Here is a 14,018-nt window from a genome sequence, read left to right as displayed (position 1 = left end):
AATCTTTTTTAAAAAATTGAGATGTAATTCATCCTTTTAAAGTATACAAGTCACTGTACACCAGCCTCTGGCAACCATTAATCTACTTTCTATCTCTATAGATTTGCCTGTTCCAGACATTTCATATAGATGGAATCACGTAACATGTGGCCTTTAGTGATAAGTTCCTTTAACTTAGCATAATATTTTCAAAGTTCATCCATGTTGTAGCATGTATCAGTACTTCATTCCTTTTTATTGCTGAATAATATTCCATTGTACAGATATGCTATATTTTGCTTATCCATTCATCACTTCATGGAAATTGGTTTGTTTCTCCTTTTTGGCTATTATGAATAATGCTACTATGAACATTCACGTACAGGATTTTGTGCGAACGTATGTTTTCAATTCTCTTCGCTATATACATAGGAGTAGAATTGCTGGGTCATAAGGTAACATATGTTCAATTTTTTGAGGAAGCGTCAAACTGTTTTCCACTGCGGCTGCACCATTTTACATTATTCCCCCCAGCAGTGTACAAGGGTTCTGCCCTTTTCTAGCACTGCCTTTCTTTCTCTAGCAATACCCTTACTTTATCTTCCTGGTCAAAATGTTATCTATTCTATGTCCAGTCACAGCTTATATGAAAACCTAATCTACATTACTGGCTTCATGTGTCATCCCTCTGGACAACACATTCACAGTTTAAGAAAAGCTTCCCGGAGACACAATAATACATTATTCAGGACACGTCCAAATTCAAAACCTCTGAAGCAGAAAGAGGATTTATTTGCTTATGTAGCTGGGAAGATAGCAGAGCAGCTTACAGACTCTAAGGGGGAGTTACAGGAACCAAAGCTTCAGCTTCATGGTGAATCAGTAAATCTCTCTCTCTCTCTCTCTCTCTCTGTTTCATCTCCCCCACCTTTCTGAACCTCCCTTTTGTTTCTTTGGTTCCCTCCTTCCATGATACTCTCTCCATATCTCATCTCTGTAGCCTCAGCTTGGCCTCATTCTACATCAGTTTCTTTCCATGTACAAGAATGATGACTGCCAGCAGTTCAGACTTACATCCTCCCAGCTTAGTAGCCCCCAGGGATAGTTTTAGATCTGGGGACAGGGACCCTCTCTCTCCCAGCATCGTGTGTCATGCCCATCTGGATCAATCATGTGTCTAGGAAAATGAAGGCTAATGTTTGGCATACACTAGCTACCACACCTACATCTGTGGCCAGATCAGAAGAAGGGGCATAGGTGGACTAGGGTAGGTGGTGAGAGGGACATGCTGAGCAACCAAAAATAATCACTGCCAAAGACCTTAATTCAAAGGGGAGGAGCTAGTGTTAGAAATTTCTGACATCATGGACATTCCAAAATCATAGGCAAATAGAAGGCCATTGTGGGGCAGGACAACAACCTCAGAGCTTATTCTGTCTGTGTCTGGAGCCAGTCCTGGTCTGGACAGTCTCCTGGGGTAACAGAGGACACTGAGTCCCTGGAAAGCCAACAGGCACTTTTCAAATTATAGGGCAACACACATCACCGCAGCACACGTGGGGACTGGGGCAGACCCACCACCTAACCTGATTACTGCCTCCTTAGTTATTTAATTCTGTTGCAATTTTACTTTTTCCAAATGAGTGGAATGGAATCTTTTTTAGAAAATGGAGGAACAACTTCAGTAATTGAAAGCATTTTCTATTTTACTCTTGGTGGGTTCCAAAATCTGAAAAGGACTCTCAAGGGACTTCCAAAACTTCTCAAATAAGGTTAAATGGCTATTAGGACCCACACATTCAAGAGACAAAATAAGCTGAATCCTTAGATGTTAGAACTGGAAGACCCTGTGGGGACCACCTAGTCCCCCCACTCGTTTTACACAGGGAGCAATTGAGCCCCAAGGATGGAAGAGGCCTGTCCTGTCACGCAGATAAGAAGTGGCAGAGCTACTAAATCCAGATTTCCCAGTCCATGCCCATTCTTCTTGACCAGGCCTCTTCTTGTCTGTACTCTCCCTTATGAGCACAAACTTAAATTAAAAAAAAAAAAAAAGGTAAATACGGCTCCAGATACATAGTAAGGGCATAAGAAAGAGGTGCTGAATGGTTGCAAAGACTTTCCAGTTTAATTCACTCTTTGGGCATTGCAGGAACCCAACCTATGCCTGGGGGAGGATTTCTTGCTGAAATCAGCACTGCGGGTACCATAATCCAGCTGTGAGTCACAAACTGCACAGGAAGCATTTTAATGAGATTTTTCTGAGTGAGAGAGGAGAGTCTTTAAGTGTGAGGAAGGGAAAGAGGTGCAGACATTTTTGAAACTGCAATAAACAGCTGAAATCAACAGAGTCCACCTGAGTACTTACCATGTATAATGTCCCGTGGGCAGAACAAAGACATTTCAGACACAATTCTCTCCTTGCACATTTAGAGTCCAGTCTCCCAGGAGAGAAGACATGCTTCTGGGACATGTTTCGGAGTGTGTGTGTGTGTGTGTGTGTGTGTGTGTGTGTGTGTGTGTGCGCGCACATGCTCACGCACATGAATTTGTAAGAGCTCTTAGTTCCTGTCTGTCTCAGAAGTTGCAAATATTTCTCTCCTGCTTTCATTTGTCTTTTAACTTGTTTTTCTCTTCTGAAGTATTTCACTTTCATACGTGATCATATCCATCAATCATTTCTTTTGTGTTGCCTAAGCTTTTGTGTCATGACTCAATATCCTTCTCTACTTCAGTTTTCTTCTAATTTTTTTTATAAATTTATTTATTTATTTTTAATTTTGGCTGTGTTGGGTCTTCGTGGCTGCACACAGGCTTTCTCTAGTTGCGGCGAGCGGGGGCTACTCTTCTCCCTTCACAGAGCAAACATCCCATATAAATGGATGGAGACCAATGGGGGGCGACTGGGGATGTGGATTATCTGCATTAACAGCAGCTAAGCACGATGCTCTGCTAGCTCCATCCCTTTTTCTAGACCTAACCTGAGAGCATGTCTGGTCTCTCTAACTCACCTAGTTAGCATTTGCCTTCTCACAGATAGAGCTTTCCCATCCTTGTTCCAAATATCTCCTCCTTGGGAACCCAACAGCTCTCCCTCTGCCCCAGAGGAATGAGACCTGCTTGTGGTTTTTTTTTTTTTTTTTTAATGAGGCTATTGAATGTTTTCTGAAGGGTAAGGTCTCCTGATTTAAATATTTCTCTCAGGACATTTTTTTTAAAAAATATTTATTTATTTATTCATTATTTATTTGGTTGCTCCGGGTCTTAGTTGCAACAGGCAGGCTCCTTAGTTGCGGCTCCCTGGCTTCTTAGTTGTGGTGTGTGGGCTCTTTAGTTGCAGCAGGCAAACTCATAGTTGCAGCATGCATGTGGGATTTAGTTCCCAGACCAGGGATTGAACCCGGGCCCCCTGCATTGGGAGCGCAGAGTCCTAACCACTTCGCCACCAGGGAAGTCCCAACCTGCCTGTGCTTTTGCATTATAGATGACCTAGTATTCTTAGGGAAGCAGTGCCTTCTGCACTTTAGATCTAGGAAGGAGTGAGTCTGTGTTCTAGAGAGGATTCTTTTCCCTCTAACCTTCAAACTGGCATTCACCAGTAAGAGGTTTTTGTTGTCAAAAGGTGGGGAGGGAGACAATCTGGCAGCCTTCAAATCACGCACCTCAGTCTTTTAACAAGCAACTCCATGGTTAGAAAAAATTTAAGGACATAGCAAAGATTTAATGGCAAGGGTGTGCATTATTTTTTTTTAATTGAAATATAGTTGATTTACAATATTGTGTTAGTTTCAGGTCTACAGCATAGTGATTCATTGTTGCTGTTGTTGTTGTTGTTGTTTTGCAGATTATATTGCATTATAGGTTATTACAAGATTTTGGGTATAATTCCCTGTGCTGTACAGCAGGGGTCCCCAACCCCTGGGCCACGGAGTGGTAGCGGTCCGTGGTCTGTTAGGAACCGGGCTGCACAACAGGAGGTGAGTGGCGGGCAAGCGAGTGAAGCTTCATCTGCCGCTCCCCACCGCTCCCCGTCACTCGCATTACTGCCTGAACCATCCCCCCACCCCGTCCATGGAAAAATTGTCTTCCACGAAACCCATCCCTGCTGCCAAAAAGGTTGGGGACTGCTGCTATACAGTAAATCCTTGTTGCTTATCTATTTTATGTATAGTAGTTTTTATCTGTTAATCCCATACTAATAATTTGTCCCACCCCAACCCCCCTCTTCCCTTCGGTAACTATAAGTTTGCTTTCTATGTCTGTGAGTCTGTTTCTGTTTTGTATATAGATTCATTTGGACATAGATCTATTTTTTAGATTCCACGTATAAGTGATATTATATAGTATTTGTCTTTCTCTGTCTGACTTATTTCACCAAGCATAGTATTCTCTAGGTCAAGGATGCCCATTATAACATAGTTTATAATAGTGAAAAATTGGCAAGAGCCTAAAGGCTCAAGAGTAAGGGGATTCACACACCTATGGTCAATTAATCTTCAACAAAGGAGGCAAGAATATACAATGGGGAAAAGACAGTCTCCTCAGCAAGTGGTGTTGGGAAAGCTGAACAGCTGCGTGCAAATCAATGATGTTAGAACACACCCTCACACCGTACACAAAAATAAACTCAAAATGGCTTAAAGACTTAAATATAAGACGTAACAACATAAAACTCCTAGAAGAGAACATAGGCAAAACATTCTCTGACATAAATCGTACCAATGTTTTCTTAGGTCAGTCTCCCAGGGCAATAGAAATAAAAGCAAAAATAAACAAATGGGACCTAATAAAACTTTATAAGCTTTTGCATAGCAAAGGAAACCATAAATAAAGTGAAAAGACAACCCATAGAATGGGAGAAAATACTTGCAAACGATGCAACCGACAAGGGTTTAATTTCCAAAATATACAAACAGCTCATACACTCAATGACAAAAAACCAAACAACCCAATCGAAAAATGGGCAGAAGACCTAAATAGACATTTCTGCAAAGAAGACATACAGATGGCCAACAGACATATGAAAAGATGCTCATCATTGCTAATTATTAGAGAAATGCAAATTAAAACTAAAATGAGTTACCACCTCACACCAGTCAGAACAGCCATCATTAAAAACTCTACAAATAACAAATGCTGGAGAGGGTGTGGAGGAAAGGGAACCCTCCTACCCTGTTGGTGGGAATGTAAGTTGGTGCAGCCACTATGGAAAACAGTATGGCGGTTCCTCAAAAAACTAAAAACAGAGCTGCCATATGATCCAGCAATCCCATTCCTGGACATACATCTGGAGAAAATATACGTGCACCCCTGTGTTCATAGCAGCACTATTTACAATAGCCAAGACATGGAAGCAACCTAAATGTCCATCGCCAGAGGAATGGATAAAGAAGATGTGGCACATATATACAATGGAATATTACTCAGCCATAAAAAGAACAAAATTATGCCATTTGCAGCAACATAGATGCAACTAGAGATTATCATACTAAGTGAAGTGAGTCAGAAAGAGAAAGACAAATCCATATGATACTACTTATATGTGGAATCTAAAATACAACACAAATGAACATATCTATGAAACAGAAAGAGACTCACAGATATAGAGAACAGACTGTTAATTTAACTGTTAATTTAACTACTGTTAACTACTGTTAAGGTGGTGGTGGAGGGGAAGGCGGGGGAGGGGTGGATTGGGAGTTTGGGATTAGCAGATGCAAACTATTATATATAGGATGGATAAATGATAAAGTCCTACTGTATAGCACAGGGGACTATATTCAATATCCTGTGATAAACCATAATGGAAAAGAATATGGAAAAGAATACATATATATGTATAACTGAAGCACTTTGCTGTACAGCAGAAATGAACACAACATTGTAAATCAGCTATACCTCAATTTTTTTAAAAAAAAAGAATAAGGGGATTTATTAAATTATGGCACATCCATAAAATAGAACATTATTTACCTTGTAAAACTATGCTGTAGATGAATACTCATAGACATGGACAGATGGGCACAGTACAATAAACTGTTAGAAAAAAATATAATTGTAGTATGATGTCATTTTTGCCAGTATACATACAGATAAATGTACAGATAGGTATATGTATTTCAAGTGTTAACAGCAGTTGACTTGAAATGGTGGGTATGTTTATTATCTTCATTTTGCCTAAGTGTAGGTTCTACATATCTTCTAGGGGTTACCTTTAGGGATGGTATTGAAGAAAAAGGAACATGAGGAAGATTTCTGGGGTGCTGGGAATGTTCTAAATCAGTGCTGCCCAAAAGAAATATAATGTAAGCTGCATATGTAAATTAAAATTTACAGGTGAAATTAATTTTAAGGATATATTTTTATTTAATATATCCAAAATATTGTCATTTGGGTATTTAATCACTATAAACAAACTACCAGTGACATATGTTCCCTTTTATTGTACTAAGTTGTTGGAAGTGTATTTTACACTCACAGCACATCTCAATTCCAACTAGCCAGACCTGAACTGCTTAGTAGACACAGTGGCTAGTAGTTACTGTATCGAATAGCGCAAGACTGTATCTTGGTTTGAGTGGTGGCTTCATGGATATTTATATAAAAATTCATCATGCTGTACATTTAAGATATAAGCGTTGGGGACTTCCCTGGTGGTGCAGTGGTTAAGAATCCGCCTGCCAATGCAGGAGAGCCGGGTTCCAGCCCTGGTTCGGGAAGATCCCACATGCCGCGGAGCAACTAAGCCCGTGCACCACAACTACAGAGCCTGCGCTCTAGAGTCCGCGAGCCACGACTACTGAAGCCCGCGCGCCTAGAGCCCGTGCTCCGCAACAAGAGAAGCCACTGCAATGAGAAGCCTGCGCACCGAAACGAAGAGTAGCCCCCCTCTCCGCAACTAGAGAAAGCCCGCGCGCAGCAACAAAGAGCCAATGCAGCCAAAAATAAATAAAATAAATAAAAGACTTGACCTTTAAAAAAGAAATCTTTAAAAAAAGGTATAAGCGTTGTATCAATACTTCAATAAAATAAAATTTTAAAAATTTAAATGAACCTTTAAAAAAAGAGGGTTAGGAGACCTATCAAGCAAAGAAAAGCAGCCTCTGGAGACTCAGCAGAGCTGAGCAGCCCTCTCTGGGACCGAGGACACCATTCAGAGTTCCAGGGGCAACCCCCTCAAGGCAGCTGATTTGCCTACACAACAGAGGCTCAGCCCAGGGCCAGGCAGAGCAGGGCGAATCAGCTCCACTAAGAGAAGGAAGAACAGAAACTTGGGAAGAATGCCCTAATGCTAGTAGGAGTGTGGAGTGAGTCTAAAGGTTTACACACAGCACCTACTAGCTGTGTTTGCCCCCCAGAGATGAAGAGAATGTTCTGGGACTCATGTAGAGAAGAGGCGGGTGAGATCCCAGCCCACTGGCCAGGAAGGCTCCCACGGCCACAGCTGACCCCTGCTGCACGCAAGCCTGAGAGAATCTACTTCCATTCTGCTCTGAGCACTGCAGGTCAGGCCAGTGTTCCTGAGGTAGGGTACATGCACCCGATAATTTTAGTGGTATATCAGAAAATTTTTTTAATAGTTATGTATTTATTTAAAATTGTGTGTGTGTGTAAGTACATGTGTATATAATGGAACATAAAATCCATAACTTCATAGATAACAATGGTTAGGGTAATGCTAAAGTTAAAAAAATGACCATAGGGAGTCCCCTGGTGGTCCAGCAGTTAGGACTCTGCGCTTCCACTGCAGGGGGCCCAGGTTCGATCCCTGGTCAGGGAACTGAGATCGCACAAGCTGCGTGGAGCAGCCAAGAAATAAAAAAATAAAATAAAGTAAAATAAATAAATAAAATAAAAGATGACTGTAAATAAAAATATTAAGTATGTAACAACACAGATGGTACATGGATATAGCAGCAACAGCAACAAATCGTGAAGCGGTAGGCAAATCTTTGAATTTTTGATAAACCACTGTCCCTCCATGAAATGATCCTGGAGACCCAGGCTTTTTGGGGTGGGGCAGGGGGAGGTACTTAAGGGACTGGTCCATGCAGGTGAATCAGGAGGAAAAGAAGAGCAACAGTTAGTTCAGAATCTCTTCAAGAGGCATCAGAAATTGGCTGGTTGGAAGTCAAGAGACCATTTGCTAGAAAAACCAAGACCTTGAAGGAAACACAGTGCAGGTTTCTCCAAAGGGACTTATATTGTGGTCACAATAGAGATTCTTCTTCTTTGTTCCCCTGGGGCAAAGGGGAAAGGCCCCCACTCCTCACCCAGGCGGCATCCCAGAGTGATGCACTCCTGGGTCAGCAGATCTCCCAAGGGGGCACTTCCTGTCTGTGGGGTTCACAAGCAAGTGGCTGCCTGCAGGGCTGACCAAGGGCCGGGACAGCTGCCAGGATGAAGGACTGACAGAGAGGAAAGCCGTGGGGAAGTGCACATCCGTGAATACTGAATTTGTTGAACAAAAAAAGATAATGGACCAGTTCCCTAACTCTGGGTGGCACTCTCTTTCTTAGGTCTATGAGTAGATCTGTTTTGGGAATTTGTCTTTCCTATTAATATCCCCAAAGTCCTATCTTTCTTTTCTTTTTACCTGTTTCTGACCAGAATGCTTCCCAACTTGGATAGAACTACCTTTGGATGCCAGAGCTAAGGGTCAGGGTCCTGCCAGCAGAGCAGGAAGTAAGGGCTTTGTCTGCCCTTGAGTTCCTGGGGGCCGCAGGGCCCACTGAAAAGAAGCCACACACACACCCATTCAGCAAGCATGTGGGTTTCCCACTATTTCTTTTGGGTCCTTTGAGCCTAAAGCCTTGTGTGTGACACCTGTGGAGCGGACACAAAGATGTCACCACCTTGTTCTTAATGTACTCAGTCCATCTGGGAGTAGAGAGGAGCAAAAGCATTAAAAAGGCAGAAGGAAGCCAAGAAGGCGGGATGCCTAGGGGTGCGCTGAGGAAGGAACAAGCCAGGCTCACAGAACAGGGTGGCGGTGAATTATAACCCTCCGCAGCGCTCCCAGCCATATGGATGGGCCCATGATGGTAATAATTGTTTCTATTTATGGACAGTTGACAACGTGCCACGACTGTGCTGAGCTCTCTCCATGTGTTACCCCACTTAGCAGAGCGGCTGAGAGCACAGGCTGTGGAGTTATTCAGTCAGCACATTTTAATAAGAGCCTACTACGTGCCAGGTACTGTTCTAGGTACTGGAGAAACAGCAGTGCCAAGTCCAAGTCCCTACTCTAAGAAGTTACCTAAGCCAGAGGCTTCACTTGGACCAGATTTGGGTTTTAAACCTACCTTTCGCTAGATGATCGACCAATAGCCCCTGTGGGCCTTAGTCTCTCCAGCTACGAAATTTAAAAAGAATTTACCTTAAAGGTTTGTGTGAGGATTAAATGAAACAAAACGTGTCAAGTTCTTAGAGCAGTGCACAGGACCCAGTAATGGCTCAATAAATGCTGGCTGTTATTTGTAATGCTTCAGGTAGGTACCCTTATTGTCCCCATTCTTTTTTTTTCTTTTTTTTGCTGTGGTGGCAAAATATACATAACATAAAATTTATCATTTTTACCATTTTAGAGTGTATAGTTCAATGGCATTAAGTACATTCACACATTGGTGGGCAACCATCACCACCATCCATATCCAGAATTTTTTCCACCTTCCCAAACTGAAATTTCATACCCATTAAAAATAACTCTCCATTTCTCCCTTCCTCTGGTCCCTGGCAACCACCATACTACTTTCTATGAATTTAACTACTGTTAAGTACCTAATATAAATGGAATCATACAATATTTATCCTTTTGTGACTGGCTTATTTCACTTAGCATAATATCCTCAAGGATCATCCATGTTGTAGCATGTGTCAGAATTTCCTTCCCTTTTTTTTTTCTATTTCTATTTTTTTAAACATCTTTATTGGAGTATAATTGCTTTACATTGTTGTGTTAGTTTCTGCTGTATAACAAAGTGAATCACCTATACATATACACATATCCCCATATCCCCTCCCTCTTGCCTCTCCCTCCCACCCTCCCTATCCCACCCCTCTAGGTGGTCACAAAGCACCGAGCTGATCTCCCTGTGCTATGCAGCTGCTTCCCACTAGCTATCTATTTTACATTTGGTAGTGTATGTATGTTAATGCCACGCTCTCACTTCGTCCCAGCTTACCGTTCCCCCTCACCGTGTCCTCAAGTCCTTTCTCTACATCTGCGTCTTTATTCCTGTCCTGACTCCAGGTTCTTCATGACCTTTTTTTTTTTCTTCTTCTTAGATTCCATATATATGTGTTAGCATACGGTATTTGTTTTTCTCTTTCTGACTTACTTCACTCTGTATGACAGACTCTAGGTCCATCCACCTCACTACAAATAACTCAATTTCATTTCCTTTTATGGCTGAGTAATATTCCATTGTATATATGTGCCACATCTTCTTTATCCATTCATCTGTCAATGGACACTTAGGTTGCTTCCATGTCCTGGTTATTGTAAATAGAGCTGCAATGAACACTGTGGTACATGACTCTTTTTGAATTATGGTTTTCTCAGGGTATATGCCCAGTAGTGGGATTGCTGGGTCATATGGTAGTTCTATTTTTAGTTTTTTAAGGACCCTCCATACTGTTCTCCATAGTGGCTGTATCAATTTACATTCCCACCAACAGTGCAAGAGGGTTCCCTTTTCTCCACACCCTCTCCAGCATTTACTGTTTGTAGATTTTTTGATGATGGCCATTCTGACTGGTGTGAGGTGATACCTCATTGTAGTTTTGATTTGCATTTCTCTAATGATTAGTGATGTTGAGCATCCTTTTATGTGTTTGTTGGCAACCTGTGTATCTTCTTTGGAGAAATGTCTATTTAGGTCTTCTGCCCATTTTTGGATTGGGTTGTTTGTTTTTTTGATATTGAGCTGCATGAGCTGCTTGTATATTTCAGAGATTAATCCTTTGTCAGTTGCTTCATTTGCAAATATTTTCTCCCATTCTGAGGGTTGTCTTATCGTCTTGCTTATGGTTTCCTTTGCTGTGCAAAAGCTTTTAAGTTTCATTATGTCCCATTTATTTATTTTTGTTATTTCCATTTCTCTAGGAGGTGGGCCAAAAAGGATCTTGCTGTGATTTATGTCATAGAGTGTTCTGCCTATATTTTCCTCTAAGACTTTTATGGTGTCTGGCCTTACATTTAGGTCCTTAATCCATTTGGAGTTTATTTTTGTGTATGGTGTCAGGGAGTGTTCTAATTTCATTCTTTTATATGTAGCTGTCCAGTTTTCCCAGCACCACTTATTGAAGAGGCTGTCTTCCCTCCATTGCATACTCTTGCCTCCTTTATCAAAGATACGGTGACCATATGTGCATGGGTTTATCTCTTGGCTTTCTATCCTGTTCTATTGATCTATATTTCTGTTTTTGTGCCAGTACCATACTGTCTTGATTACTGTAGCTTTGTAGTCTAAAGTCAGGGAGCCTGATTCCTCCAACTCTGTTTTTCCTTCTCAAGATTGCTTTGGCTATTCGGGGTCTTTTGTGTTTCCATACAAATTGTGAAATTTTTTTGTTCTAGTTCTGTGAAAAATGCCATTGGTAGTTTGATAGGGATTGCACTGACTGCTTTGGGTAGTATAGTCATTTTCACAATGCTGATTCTTCCAATCCAAGAACATGGTATATCTCTCCATCTGTTTGTATCATCTTTAATTTCTTTCATCAGTGTCCTATAGTTTTCTGCATACAGGTCTTTTTCTCCTTAAGTAGGTTTATTCCTAGCTGTTTTATTCTTTTTGTTGCAATGGTAAATGGGAGTGTTTCCTTAATTTCTTTTTCAGATTTTTCATCATTAGTGTATAGAAATGCAAGACATTTCTGTGCATTAATTTTGTATCCTGCTACTTTACCAAATTCACTGATTAGCTCTAGTAGTTTTCTGGTAGCATCTTTAGGATTTTCTATGTATAGCATCATGTCATCTGCAAACACTGACAATTTTACTTTTTCTTTTCCAATTTGGATTCCTTTTATTTCTTTTTTTTCTCTGATTGCTGTGGCTAAAACCTCCAAAACTATGTTGAATAATAGTGGTGAGAGTGGGCAACCTTGTCTTGTTCCTGATCTTAGTGGAAATGGTTTCAGTTTTTCACCATTGAGAATGATGTTGGCTGTGGGTTTGTCATATATGGCCTTTATTATGTTGAGGAAAGTTCCCTCTATGCCCACTTTCTGGAGGGTTTTTATCATAAATGGGTGTTGAATTTTGTCAGAAGCTTTTTCTGCGTCTATTGAAATGATCATATGGTTTTTCTCCTTCAGTTTGTTAATATGGTTTATCACATTGATTGATTTGCATATATTGAAGAGTCCTTGCATTCCTGTGATAAACTCCACTTGATCATGGTGTGTGATCCTTTTAATGTGTGGTTTGATTCTGTTTGCTAGTATTTTGTTGAGGATTTTTGCATCTATGTTCATCAGTGATATTGGCCTGTAGTTTTCTTTTTTTGTGACATCTTTGTCTGGTTTTGTTGTCAGGGTGATGGTGGCCTCGTAGAATGAGTTTGGGAGTGTTCCTCCCTCTGCTATATTTTGGAAGAGTTTGAGAAGGATAGGTGTTAGCTTTTCTCTAAATGTTTGATAGAATTTGCCTGTGAAGCCATCTGGTCCTGGGCTTTTGTTTGTTGGAAGATTTTTAATCACAGTTTCAATTTCAGTGCTTGTGATTGGTCTGTTTATATTTCTATTTCTTCCTGGTTCAGTCTTGGAAGGTTGTGCTTTTCTAAGAATTTGTCCATTTCTTCCAGGTTGTCCATTTTATCGGCATACAGTTGCTTGTAGTAATCTCTCACGATCCTTTGTATTCCTGCAGGGTCAGTTGTTACTTCTCCTTTTTCATTTCTAATCCTGTTGATTTGAGTCTTCTCCCTTTTTTTCTTGATGAGTCTGGCTAATGGTTTATCAATTTTGTTTATCTTCTCAAAGAACCAGCTTTTAGTTTTATGGATCTTTGCTATTGTTTCCTTCATTTCTGTTTCATTTATTTCTGATATGATCTTTACGATTTCTTTCCTTCTGCTAACTTTGCGGTTTTTTTTGTTCTTCTTTCTCTAATTGCTTTAGGTGTAAGGTTAGGTTGTTTATTTGAGATTTTTCTTGTTTCTTGAGGTAGGATTGTATTGCTATAAACTTCCCTCTCAGAACTGCTTTTGCTGCATCCCATAGGTTTTGGGTCGTCATGTTTTCATTGTCATTTGTTTCCAGGTATTTTTTGATTTCCTCTTTGATTTCTTCAGTGACCTCTTGGTTATTTCATAGTGTATTGTTTAGTCTCCATGTGTTTGTACTTTTTACAGTTTTTTCCCTGTAATTGATATCTAGTCTCATAGCATTGTGGTAGGAAAAGATACTTGATACGATTTCTATTTTCTTAAATTTACCAAGGCTTGATTTGTGACCCAAGGTATGATCTATCCTGGAGAGTGTTCCATGACCACTTGAGAAGAAAGTGTATTCTGTTGTTTTTGGATGGAATGTCCTATAAATATCAATCAAGTCCATCTTGTTTAATGTGTCATTTAAAGCTTGTGTTTCCTTATTTATTTTCATTTTGTTTGATCTGTCCATTGGTGAAAGTGGGGTGTTAAAGTCCCCTACTATTATTGTGTTACTGTCGATTTCGATTTTATGGCTGTTAGCATTTGCCTTATGTATTGAGGTGCTCCTATGTTGGGTGCATAAATGTTTACAGTTGTTATATCTTCTTCTTGGATTGATCATTATGTAGTGTCCTTCTTTGTCTCTTGCAATAGTCTTTATTTTAAAGTCTATTTTGTCTGATATGAGAATTGCTACTCCAGCTTTCTTTTGATTTCCATTTGCATGGAATATCTGTTTCCATCCCCTCACTTCCAGTCTGTATGTGTCCCTAGGTCTGAAATGGGTCTCTTGTAGACAGCATATGTACGGGTCTTGTTTTTGTATCCATTCAGCCAGTCTATGTCTTTTGGTTGGAGCACTTAATCCATTTACAT

The sequence above is a fragment of the Balaenoptera borealis genome (genome assembly GCF_965194805.1).
Source record: "Balaenoptera borealis genome assembly, chromosome: 2".
NCBI lineage: Eukaryota > Metazoa > Chordata > Mammalia > Artiodactyla > Balaenopteridae > Balaenoptera > Balaenoptera borealis.
This window is presented reverse-complemented; position numbering follows the sequence as displayed.